The sequence below is a fragment of the Haematobia irritans genome, chromosome 2 (assembly GCF_050003625.1).
Source record: "Haematobia irritans isolate KBUSLIRL chromosome 2, ASM5000362v1, whole genome shotgun sequence".
In the NCBI taxonomy this organism is placed as follows: domain Eukaryota; kingdom Metazoa; phylum Arthropoda; class Insecta; order Diptera; family Muscidae; genus Haematobia; species Haematobia irritans.
In genome coordinates this window covers 104,964,751-104,978,458 of record NC_134398.1, presented here as the reverse complement: position 1 = coordinate 104,978,458, position 13,708 = coordinate 104,964,751, and the positions used below count along the sequence as shown (strand labels likewise).

General features: G+C 33.7%; 1 long non-coding RNA gene across 1 annotated transcript; it reads left to right on the top strand.

The window, feature by feature from the left end:
• Positions 1–10,422: 10,422 nt before the first annotated feature.
• Positions 10,423–10,967, top strand: LOC142223623 (uncharacterized). Its single transcript, XR_012718832.1, has 2 exons — positions 10,423–10,650; positions 10,718–10,967. It is a non-coding gene; the product is annotated as an uncharacterized LOC142223623 (long non-coding RNA).
• The last annotated feature ends 2,741 nt before the right edge of the window (positions 10,968–13,708 follow it).

The following is a 13,708-nucleotide window of genomic DNA, read 5'->3' as shown; positions in this document are numbered from 1 at the left end:
AACTTTTAGTAAGATCGGTTAATAAATAGGGTTCTATGACCAAATTTGGGAAAATCGGGCTATACATATATATGGGAGCTATATCTAAATCTGAACCGATTTCGATGATTTTTTTGCACATATAGTAAGTGCTACAGAAGACTACATTTAGCCAAATTTGGGTCAGATCTGTTGATAAATAAGGGTTTTATGGCCAAATTTAGAAAAATCGGGCGGTACATATATATGGGAGCTATATCTAAATCTGAACCGATTTGGATGAAATTTTGCAGACTTAAAGGGCGATGGAATAGATTACCTTTTGCCAAATTTGGTGACGATGCGTTTGCAAAAACGCGCAACGTGACCCCATTTGTCGAAATCGGGCGATACATATATATGGGAGCTATATCTAAATTTGATCCGATTTCTTCCAAATTCAATAGCGTTCGTCCTTGTGCCCAAAAAACTGCCTGTACCAAATTTCATCAAAATCGGTTAATAATTGCGACCGGAATCCTGTGAACAACAAATACATGAACAGACGGACGGACGGACACCAAGCGCTAGATCGACTCAGGAGGTGATTCTGAGTGGATCGGTATATATTTTATGGGGTCTAAAATCAATATTTCTGGTAGGCACATTTTTTGGCCGATCAAACTTATTATACCCTGACCACTATGTGGTTTAGGGTATAAATATGAGTGCTTAAAAGTAACAAATGCATGCTGGTTACTTGACTGCACGCGATGAAATTCTTGTGACCGTATGTTATCTATGGGCTTGTCTATGCTTACGCTTTGCAATGGGCATCGTAGTGTTTGTTGTTGTGCATACTCACTGCCTAATGTATTGGTCAATGCAGTATGCAAACGAATTGGCGATGGTATGATGATGCCGTTATGAGTATTAGGGTGGTACGATAATATTATTTATTAGAGTGGTGCGAATAATATTCGGGTTATTATTAATAATATTAATTATTATTATCATTAATAATAATAATAATAAAAAATGTACGTGATGGATAATTTCGTCACGTTACATCAAGTTGACCTTAGTTCAAAATTTTTTCTTTCATGTTATGATACCCATTTTCAAGTCAAATCACTTAAGTATAAGGACAACACGACTTCATTGAAAAGTTTATCGATTTTTGAACATGGAAAAAACTTTATATTAGAGAAATGCGTTGTCTAAGCTAAGCAAAATTTGTATTCCTATTTTAAGAACATGAAATCTTTGGCCACACGACAATATTTTTTCAGTGTACTCTTTTTAGAGTTGTTACAGTAAAATGAAAACATTGGGAAACAGTGAGAAATTAAACAGTAAGATCTATAAAAACAAAGTTTAGTTCCTCTTTATTAATAAGTAGTCCAAGAGGAGTTGACGAATACTTTCGAAAATAAAAGCGGACATTGAGTTTGAGTTTTGCCACTAAAATTGTTTCTCATTTTAACGGCAAAACTCGCATCGGTAAAACCAGAATAACATAACTTTTTTAGGCAAATTGTATTATAACTTGGTGGGGAATGATCCAAAGCAACAATTGAATAAGTTTATTTTCTTTAGAATAAATTATTAAAGAAAGCAAACAATTGTTCACACCTAAATAAATTTGTGTTGGTTGTAAAATTATTGTTTCGAATTTAAATATAATTTGCTTTTGAATGGTTATCGTTAACTTTAGAATTCGATGGAAAAATATTTATATATTACTCGACTTCACATTCTTCCTTTGTAAGAGTTTTTTGAATTTCTTCGAAAATTTCAAACTTGTGTACAAAACCCTTTTTTGTTACAAATTTTTTGTTTTAGCAATCAAAAATAATATATGATTTGAAATCAGTCCATTTCGTTTATATCAAGCACTGTTCTTTTCTGAATTTAAGTCTTTTATAAGACACACTTTACAGTTTCGTAGTAAAAAGTTAATATAGTAGTATGTAATGTTGAACACCTTTTCGGGATATTCCGAACGTATTTGGAATATACGTAAAAAAATATATGTAAAACAAAATAAAAAAATGGTGTCGGTCGAAGCAGGGATCGAACCCAGGACGTACCAACCACTGCTCCACGTCGCCAACAAATGTATGTTTAACAATGTTATGTTGTTAAACAATGTTATGTTTGCATCGGCTCGTGGGCGCCGCAAGCTATGCTATATAAATATGACTTATAACGATAATTATCTCTTGATGACCATAACAGCTACGTAGCCCAGTGGTTAGTGTGCTGGCTTACAAACTGTGTGGTCCGCTGTTCGAATCCCCGTCCGGCAAAAGGTAAAATTTAAAAAAATTATAAAATTTAATAATTTCTTCTACAATGTTTGTATTACAGAAAAAGGTGCTAAGAACTAAAAAACTCATGGAAGTGAGAAAAATGTGAGGGAATATACAATTAGGCAGAAAAAAGAAGTTTGAGCACAATCTTCTTCGGGAGAAAATTCTTCTAAGCATATAATGTTCAAAATGTTTCCAAACATATTATATGTTCACATAATAACATATAGTTTTTTGGAAGACAACATTATTGAATTTGGATGGAAAAACACATAATGTTTGGAACTTAGACTACCCAAACATATTATATTGTTTAGATCAATATGCTTTCAAACATATTATATATAGGAAGAAACCAAATATATAAATGTTTGGGCAATACCCAAAAATGTATATGCTTGAAGCAAAATGTGTTTGGGAGTATATGTTACAGAAGCGATTTTTTTGAGGGTGTAAGAACATTACTGGTAGCGACCTAGGAATATTACTGGTAATGATCTGGTAACTACAAAGTCTACAAAAATACCACCTTAAGCAAATCGTTAAATATGGAGGGGGAAGCCACATGGTATGGGAATGGTGGCAAATAAAATTCGTGGAGCTTTGCGCATACTTTTAGGAGCAAATTGTTTATCAAACGACATACCCAAGCATACTTACAAAATAGTAAAGTAATGGTTGTCGGATCAAGGTTTTAAAATGCTGAAATGACCAACACAAGCCCCAACCTCAATCCAATTGAGAATTTATGGTCTCTGGTTAAAACGCTCTTGAGATTACACCAGAGAGTACCAAACAATTGCGATGAGATGTAACGCAGAGGTGTGCGCTTGACACGAAATTTTCATGACAAGCGTAATTCACGTGAGTCATGAATGAAATTTAAACTAAATCTCGTGGATGTGAATGAATGGGACTAAACAAAAATTCTATTCGTGAATTCCTCGAAATCGCGCTCAAGAAAATTGTCGTGAATAGTTAGTGAGCGTGAGGCTTTAATCGTTGTTCGTGAGTGAATATGACTATATATTTCGTGACTGTGCGTGACTCTGAATTCCTACCCACATGTCGTACGTGAATGTGTGTGAGTACACATTTTTCTTATTTTCCTAGCCTGCTTTTACATCCGTTCTACATATGCGGGCACTTGCATTTAGTTGTACGAATTTCCCACCAATTAATTGCTGACGTTACGTCTGCATGAAATCAATCACAAGTAGTGATCACCAAATATTCAATTTGCATTTATTACCGAGAAATATTATTAAGCTTTTCCAAACTGTAAAATTTTCATCCGCTCAATACCAAGAATTAGTATCAGCTTATTAAATTAATTTATTTTCTTTTGTCAATAGCTTAGAATTACCAATAGCTTGGCTTAACACAAAAGAAGAACATTTTAATAAAGAATTATCAGTTGTTAGCAAACCAACAAAGTGATCGCGTTTTAATTTGATAGTAAAATAAGTTAACAGGCGCCCAACGAAAAAGTAGTGCCACAGTACCTTCGCCGTGCAAAATATCCTTTAAACATTTTAAGGAATCTTCCAAAACCGCCCTCAAAAAAAGATCCTTTTATAACATTAAGGACACACTGAAAAACGTCCGCGGAAAATCTTTACAAAAAAAACAGAACTTTCCTACAAATCATCTTTAAGGACTCAACAAGTACAATATCAATAAAGAACTCGCCCGGTTTAAAATTCTGCCTTTTTGAGAAATAGTTCCAGAATCCTTTAAAAAAATTAAACATTAACTTAAACATAAAAGAAAAAAATCATCAATCGGTTGTATATATCTTTGAACTATCCAAACCAAAAATGAATAAAAAAAGAAAAAATAATAAATTCTACAAATTGAAAGTGCCCTAAGTGTCAAACTGCTGTTGGAGATAGTCACATCGCTTAGAAGGAGTGTCAGAGGGAACCCAAGTAAATAGTGAAAAGACTTATTCCCCGTCACCAAAGCGAAAGGAAAATATTTAAAAATAAAGAACTATAAAGAGAGCAGTGCAACAAGCCGGAAAATATTTGGGAAAATCTGCAACAAGCAGCACCCTTCAGCTCTTCAGTTCATCAAAGAAGCAGAAAAATATCAATAATGAAAATTAACTATTACCAGTAATAATGTAAGTTATTCTTTAAATTTAATTTGTAAAAAAGTAGGACCACAACAAACAAACAAAAGAATCTTCCATAATTTTATGAGCAAATTTTATTAGTTTTAATCCTTACAAATTGTAAAAGACAAACTCTGATATTTACTGACAGACCCGAAAGCAGTAATTACGATACCGACGGATTCAGTACAGAACCTCTAGGTTTGTTAACTTCTTCAGGTGACTCAGGCATAGAATACGACATAACTAGAACTCAAGTCAGCGGGACACCGTCCCTATACCTTTAGTGATTACTCCAGAAATAGAAGCAGAGATTGCGGAAATAGTACGTAGAGCCTATAGGGAACATGAAGAAATTAGAAATAGGGACCCGATTATAACAGACCAGGGAATAGACGTACAACATGCTAATAACCTAACGGACCTGGACAAGATACCAGACATAGTAAAGTGTCTTAGGGATTTTTATGGAAACCCAAAAGAGTATGGATCATGAAAAAAAGCGTAGAAAGGGTTCTCAAAATATACGATTCGCTTAGGGGAACACCCAAGTATTTTGGAATTTTTAATGTTGCCCAAAACAAGATACCAGACAATGCAGACATTGCACTAGAGTCATACAATACGCCCCTCAATTGGGATTGTATAATTAAGGTCCTCAACTTGGGAATGCCAAATGTCTTCCATGACCCAAGGTAACAGTACTATATAGATGTCTATGCTCATTTGTCCCTTATTTTGAACAAAATTGCTTGTTTAGAAGAAGACGAATCTGCGAAAACATACCGCAATAAGGCTCTGGACACCTACAGTTGTGCTCAAAATAATAGTAGTGCTGTGCTGAATTTTTTTTCTGCTTCTTCTATTCCTTCCACAAAAGGTTTATTTTATCTTTGTTTTTTACTATATCATTGTTTGGAGTGTGCATAATAAAAAAATACCGTTGGTTTAACTTCTGATGCTATTGTTGTTGTAAAAAAATCGACATAAGAAGAATCCCTTTGCAAGCTCCAAAACAAATAAAAGGGTTATAAGCTAGCTTACAAACAATTAAAAGACGAAAATAATTTTGCTGTCCATAGTCCAAGAAAAGTCACTCTCCTTTCAAAAAAAAACATGTATCGAAAAAAATAAAGTATGCCCAAGAGGATTTCCATTGGTCAGTACAGAAATGGAGGAACATTCCCCAGTACAGAAATGGAGGAACATTGGATGGATTAGTCAAAAATGGTGCTTTATGATTGAAGAGGATCCCGTCTATATGTTCGGCAACCTAAAAACACTGAGTACAGTACCAATTTTACGACAAAAACTGTAAATCACGATTGTGCTTTAATTTATTTGCTACTACTATTATTTTGAGCGCAGCTGTATATCAGAGGGCTCAGAGGCGACCTTCAACGGTTGTTAGGTATGAGGGAACCAGCAGATTTAATCGAAGCCTTGCACTTATGCTTAAAACTACACTGTTAGAAAAATATGTTTTTCATATGTTCCGATATAAACAAAATGTGTTTCGGTCACAATTTTTAAACATAATATATTGAAGTGCAAACCAGTAATGTTCCTAAACTAACACTAAATGTTTGGGACACATATATTAATATGTTAGAATATATTATGTTTGGGGCATGAATGTTTCATAAAAATAATATGTGTGAATGTAAACATATATAAATTTACAAAGTTCAAGTAAACATATATATGTTGTGATATTTTATTCAGAGAGCGACAGAGAGAGAGAGAGAGAGTATAGAGAAAGAAATAGAGATGGAAACCGGAAGGGTTGACGAAAGATATCAACATAACACGGCGAGAGAATCAAAAGAGAGCTATTTGTGTGTGTAGTTTCGGAAAACTGTTTTATGATAAGGCCAAAAATTTGATATGCTTAAGTCTAAATATTGTTTAATTTGAATATTAGAATGAGTATTCGGAGTAAAGAAAATAGACATTCGGAACCAAGAGAATAGACATTTAAAATAAAAACAGCAAGTGTTTTCGCCTTGAGAGTAGCATTTTATGTATGTGTGGACATGTGTTTTCATTTTGGCATTATGGGCACAATTTTTATACCCACCACCATAGGATGGGGGGTATATTAACTTTGTCATTCCGTTTGTAACACATCGAAATATTGCTCTAAGACCCCATAAAGTATATATATTCTGGGTCGTGGTGAAATTCTGAGTCGATCTGAGCATGTCCGTCCGTCCGTCTGTTGAAATCACGCTAACTTCCGAACGAAACAAGCTATCGACTTGAAACTTGGCACAAGTAGTTGTTATTGATGTAGGTCGGATGGTCTTGCAAATGGGCCATATCGGTCCACTTTTACGTATAGCCCCCATATAAACGGACCCCAAAATTTGGCTTGCGAGGCCTCTAAGAGAACCAAATTTCATCCGATCCGGCTGAAATTTGGTACATGGTGTTGGTATATGGTCTCTAACAACCATGCAAAAATTGGTCCACATCGGTCCATAATTATATATAGCCCCCATATAAACCGATCCCCCGATTTGGCTTGCGAGGCCTCTAAGAGAAGCAAATTTCATCCGATCCGGCTGAAATTTGGTACATGGTGTTAGTATATGGTCTGTAACAACCATGCAAAAATTGGTCGACATCGGTTCATAATTATATATAGCCCCCACATAAACCGATCCCCCGATTTGGCTTGCGAGGCCTCTAAGAGAAGCAAATTTCATCCGATCCGGCTGAAATTTGGTACATGGTGTAAGTATATGGTCTGTAACAACCATGCAAAAATTGGTCGACATCGGTTCATAATTATATATAGCCCCCACATAAACCGATCCCCCGATTTGGCTTGCGAGGCCTCTAAGAGAAGCAAATTTCATCCGATCCGGCTGAAATTTGGTACATGGTGTAAGTATATGGTCTCTAACAACCATGCAAAAATTGGTCCACATCGGTCCATAATTATATATAGCCCCCACATAAACCGATGCCCCGATTTGGCTTGCGAGGCCTCTAAGAGAAGCAAATTTCATCCGATCCGGCTGAAATTTGGTACATGGTGTTAGTATATGGTCTGTAACAACCATGCAAAAATTGGTCGACATCGGTTCATAATTATATATAGCCCCCACATAAACCGATCCCCCGATTTGGCTTGCGAGGCCTCTAAGAGAAGCAAATTTCATCCGATCCGGCTGAAATTTGGTACATGGTGTAAGTATATGGTCTCTAACAACCGTGCAAAAATTGGTCCACATCGGTCCATAATTATATATAGCCCCCACATAAACCGATGCCCCGATTTGGCTTGCGAGGCCTCTAAGAGAAGCAAATTTCATCCGATCCGGCTGAAATTTGGTACGTGATGTTAGTATATGGTCTCTAACAACCATAATTATTCATAATTATATATAGCCCCCAGATAAACCGATCACCAGATTTTCCTGAACCTCTTGGAAGACCAAAATTCATCTGATTCAGTTGGTACGAGGTGTTAATATATGGCCTCAAACTCCCATGCAAAAATTATATATAGGCCCCATATAAACCGATCCCCAGATTTGACCTCCAGAGCCCCTTGGAAGAGCAAAATTCTTCCCATTCGGTTGGAATTTGGTACGTGATGTTAGTATATGGTATCCACCAACCATGCAGGAATTGGTTCCTATCAGTCCATAATTATATATAGCTCCCATATAAACCGATCCCCAGATTTGACCTCCGGTGCCTTTTGGAGAAGCAAAATTCATCCGATCTGCTTGAAATTTGGTACGTGGTGGTAGTATATGATATTTAACAACCATGCCAAAAGTGGTCCATATCAGTCCATAATCGTACATAGCCCCATATAAACCGATCCCGAGATTTGGTTTTGAAACCTCTTGGAGGAGCAAATTTCATCCGAGTGAGTTGAAATTTGGTACATTGTGCTAGTATATGGTCGTTAACAACCATGCCTAACTAGGTCCATATCGGTCTATAGTTATATATGGCCCTCAGATAAATCGATCCCCAATCACACAAAAATTGGTCCATATCAAGTTCATAATTGTATATAGCCCCCATATAAGCGACCCCCATATTTCAATTCTGGCTCTCTACGTACAAAAAGTCCATATCGATTCGTAATTATTTGTAGACTTAACTATACATAACTTTTTTGTCTAATATATACCATGTATGGACTAAATCACAATTTAGAAAACGATGTTAAGAAGTTTTAAGATACCACAACCCAAGTAATTCGCTTGTGGATGATAGTCTTTCGTAGAAGTTTCTACGCAATCCATGGTGGTGGGTACATAAGATTCGGCCTGGCCGAACTTGCAGCCGTATATACTTGTTTTTTCTTGGTTCGTTAAAAGAAATCGGAACGTACAAGGAGTAAGTCAAAATATTCATGCAAAGGAAATTAAAAAAAAAGTGGAAAATATACAAAAAACAAGTAAGGCAAGTCTAAAGTCGGACGGGGCCGACTATATTATACCCTGCACCACTTGTGTTGGGGGCTATATAAAGGTTTGTCCCAAATACACACATTTAAATATCACTCGATCTGGACAGAATTTGATAGACTTCTACAAAATCTATAGACTCAAAATTTAAGTCGCCTAATGCACTAGGGTGGAACACAATGTTAGTAAAAAAATATGGGAAACATTTAAATCTGAAGCAATTTTAAGGAAACTTCGCAAAATTTTATTTATATTTATCGCTCGATATATATGTATTAGAAGTTTAGGAAAATTAGAGTCATTTTTACAACTTTTCGTATAAGCAGTGGCGATTTTACAAGGAAAATGTTGGTATTTTGACCATTTTTGTCGAAATCAGAAAAACATATATATGGGAGCTATATCTAAATCTGAACCGATTTCAACCTAATTTGGCACGCATAGCAACAATGCTAATTCTACTGCAAAATTTCAATAAATCGGAGTTAAAAATTATCACCAAAATTTTTTCAATTAAACACTTAATTGAATTTGGAAACGGATTCAATTAATATGTTAATTGATTCAATTAATTATTTTATCAAATCCGAATAAAACCCACTTAAAAAAATGATTGATATTTGTTACTTTTCCAATTAAAATATTAATTGATTCAATCAATTTGTTAATCAATTCGGAAATAATTTTCAATTACAAACGTGATTGAAAATTTTTCCGTTTCCAATTACACATGTGATTGATCTAATCACCTTTGTGATTGAAATTGAATAATTTTGAGCAATGGAAAGAGCGAAAAGAGAAGAAGAGAATGGGTATTTATTCAACAATGTATGATGGAGAGATCAGTCTGTGGAAGTAACTCGTAACGAACGGTTGGGTTTTTGTTTTTCGCGTAAATTGAAAAACATGATTGGCGACATTCTGTCTGCTGCATTCAAAATGTGTGCATAAATATTTTGAACGCAACAACAAATCATAGCAAAGGGTTGAAATAAATAAAGTGTGCAACAACAAATGGTCACGTGGTAAAGGTTTGAAAAAAATATATGAGAGAACGCATTTGAAATTACCTGTGTTTGTGTTTTGTGGCATTGTAAAAATGGAAAACAATCTACGTTTATTAAAGGTAAGAAATTGTGAAATGTGAATACCGTTTTCCATTGAATCCTGTTTACATTAAACGGACTAAAATAATATATTTTTATTCATTTCTTTTAGTGACCAATTTTATTTCGTGAAATTTACCAATTAATCCCATCAACTCCATCCTTTTATCAAATATATAAGAATATGTTTGCAATCAAAAAGTGGGTACACTCATAGTTTTCTTAAAACCGGTATGAGTTTGTTGGAAGATTCACCTTGAAGCTGCGAAGTAGCGTTGGCATTAAATTGCATTTTTGTTTTACCTGCCTTTTCCAGTTTGAACCCAAGTAGAGAGCAGTATATCTGATATATAAACAAATGAGCTGAATTATGTAATGGTAAAAAAGTTCTTTCTTTTGGATTTTAAAATATGAAAAATATCCAAAAATAATAAAAATATGTATTTTCCATTTATATTTTTTTTCTATTTCCAGAATTTGCAAAGTATCATCAATATAATACCAAATACATTGCTTTGCCATTATTTTTGTCTTTGATTGGTTCAAATTTTAATAGACGATTTCAATGTGTGGAACTTTTGGAAAGGAATTGTTACTAAAATGAAATTACCGATTTTACGATTACACCTTTTTATGCTAAAAGACTACAACTGCAAAAGAAGATTATAAACCTGCAATCTGGAACTAAGAATTGAATTTGATATTTTATTAAGGTAATGTTTAACAAAATCAAGTTTTAATTGAACAAAATTAAATTCGAATTATTCTGTTTACTTTCAGAAAAACTAGCTTACAGGCTGCTGATTTATTGCAAATCTAGACGCATCTACATATTAGAAGGAACATGCTGACATGGTTATTATTATAAGGAAGATAATGATTTATATAGTTTATTTATTCACCCTATAGTTGTTATTGATAGTAATTGTATGTGTAAGTTATGTTAGAACAGAACACAAACCACAAGAACCAAATTTATTTGTCTATTGCATAATTCAAAAAATAATAAAATATTAAATATGTGTTATTACCTATTCTTTTTTCTCTTTCTTCTTATTTACGACAACTGAATAGTTTAGTTTTCTTTTGTAACAAACAGTATATGCTTAAACACGACAGGTGCATATGATCTAGTTATTAGGCACCTTTAAACTATATTTTGTAAATTTATTTATAAAATATTTTGCAAATAAAACAAAAATAAAATAAATATGTTTTATAAGAAACACATATTTCCTTTTATTTCAAATAAAACTAAATACGATTTTCGGGTCGCAATATATAAATTTTTTGATTGAAATTTATAGCCAATTTCAATTAATTATTTAATTGAATGAATCAAATAGTTGATTGATTTTTGTCGCGAAATTAATTAAAATTTTAATTGATTCAATTAAAACTGTCATTGAGTTTTATGTTAAAAATCAATCACGTTTTTAATTGATTCAATCACACAATTAATTGATTCCGTGACAAAAGTCAATTAAATTTTCAATTGAAAATCGTGTTGGTTTTCTGTCAAAATGGGTGATTGATACTATCATTTTCGTGATTGAAGACATTTCAATTAAAAAAATGATTGAATCCGTGATTTTCGTGATTGAAATCAAAATTTTTTTTTTTGTGTGTGGTCATATCAGTGTAAATCGGGCGAAAGCTATATATGGGAGATATATCTAAATCTGAACCGATTTCAATAAAATTTGGCACCCTTGACTACACTACTAATTGTACTCCTAGTGCAAAATTTCAACCAAATTGCGGTAAAACTCTAGCTTCTGGGACCGTATTAGTCCATATCGGGCGAAAGATATATATGGGAGCTATATCTAAATCTGAACCGATTTCAATAAAATTTGGCACACTTTACTATAGTACTAATTGTTCTCCTTGTGCAAAATTTTAAGCAAATTAGGGTAAAACTCTGGGGCCATATAAGTCCATATCGGGCGAAATATATATATGGGAGCTATATCTAAATCTGAACCGATTTCTTCCAAAATCAATAGGGATCTATTCTGAGCCAAAACACATACTTGTGCCAAATTTGAAGTCGATTGGACTAAAACTGCGACCTAGACTTTGATTACAAAAATGTGTTCAACTTCGAAAAAGTTTATTTATTGAACGATAAATCATAAATAAACTTTTTCGAAGTTTCCTTAAAATTGCTTCAGATTTAAACGTTTCCCATATTTTTTTACTAACATTGTGTTCCACCCTAGTGCATTAGTCGATTAAATCTTGAGTCTATAGATTATGTAGAAGTCTATCAAATTCTGTCCAGATCGAGTGATATTTAAATGTATGTATTATGGACAAACCTTTATATATAGCCCCCAACACATTTAACGGATGTGATATGGTATCGAACATTTAGATCTACAAAGTGGTGCAGGGTATAATATAGTCGGCCCGCCCGACTTTAGACTTTCCTTACTTGTTTTTTTTTTTTTTTTTTTTTTTTTTTTGGAGTTGGGACAGTAAAATGAAAAAAGGAGGAAATAGTGAAAAATTAAACAGTAAAATGTATAAAGACAAAGTTTAGTTCCTCTTTATTAATAAGTAGTCCAAGAGGAGTTGACGGACACCTTCAAATATAAAAGCGGGCATTAAGTTCGAGTTTTGCAGCTAAAACAATTGAAAAAAGTTTATTTTCTTTAAAATGAATTATTAAAGAAAAGTAAAAGGCAAAACATTTTTTAGAGCGATAATACCAACCATTTCGTTTATAAATATGAAGCACTGTTCTTTTCTGGCTGTAAATCTTTAATAACCCACATTTCGAAGTTTCATTATAAAAATTTAAGTAGTAGTCAACATTGTTACATTGTTGGACGTGTTTTCAAGTTGCTCCAATTAAAATTAAAATTTCATTGTGAATATCTCGCTTAACTTGTGCTAAACCGGTGCTTAACGTGATCTAAAGCTTTTGCATTCTGTTCGACATATTTCGTTTGAGCTGTTTTGTGTTGAAAGCTGTATTTTTATAAAGTTTTATAAAACTTCAAACCATCGAAAGCAATACAAATATTTCAGTTTTTGTTGTTGTTTCGTGGTTTCTGTAAACAAAGAGAAAAGTCGCTTTGACCTGTGAGTACACAAATTATAAACGTCAGCTTACTCCTCACTCAATAGTGTTGGCCAGCGAAACGTCATTCCACTGTTCTCCTTCTGTTTTGATTGATAAAAGCTCACTTCAAAAGTTTTTCTGTGGTTGTTGATCAGGCTAAGTACTAATCACTGGTTGTTGAAATAGCTAAGTACTGAATTTGCTAACCTAAACTCAACTCTGATTTTGTATATGCCTAGAAGTATACTTTGGATTTTACGTATTAAATTTTACATTTGATTTCAAGTCTGAATCATATATTTATTCATTGCGAAATTGTTGGAAATATATTTGCATCCACATTCTTGTCTTTGTCATATTAAGAAAAATTGAAAAATGGCTTGCCCTATACCGTCGTGTCGTATCACTAAATTGGATGAACAAATGATTTCGTGCTGGATTTGTTCAACAAGTTACCATTCAAAATGTGCGCAATTAGCAGCACGCACAATTGACAACTTACGTGAAGATAAGGGTCTGCGGTGGTGCTGTGAAAAGTGCAAACATATTGATGGCGAGTTTTTTACCTTTTTTAAAAACTGTAGAGCCAGACTTGATGATATTTCGAGGGATTTTGATTTGATCTCAGATCGCTTTAAAAAATATAAGAATCTTCTTGATAATTCTTCAAACTTGGACATAGTGTTACAATCACCAAC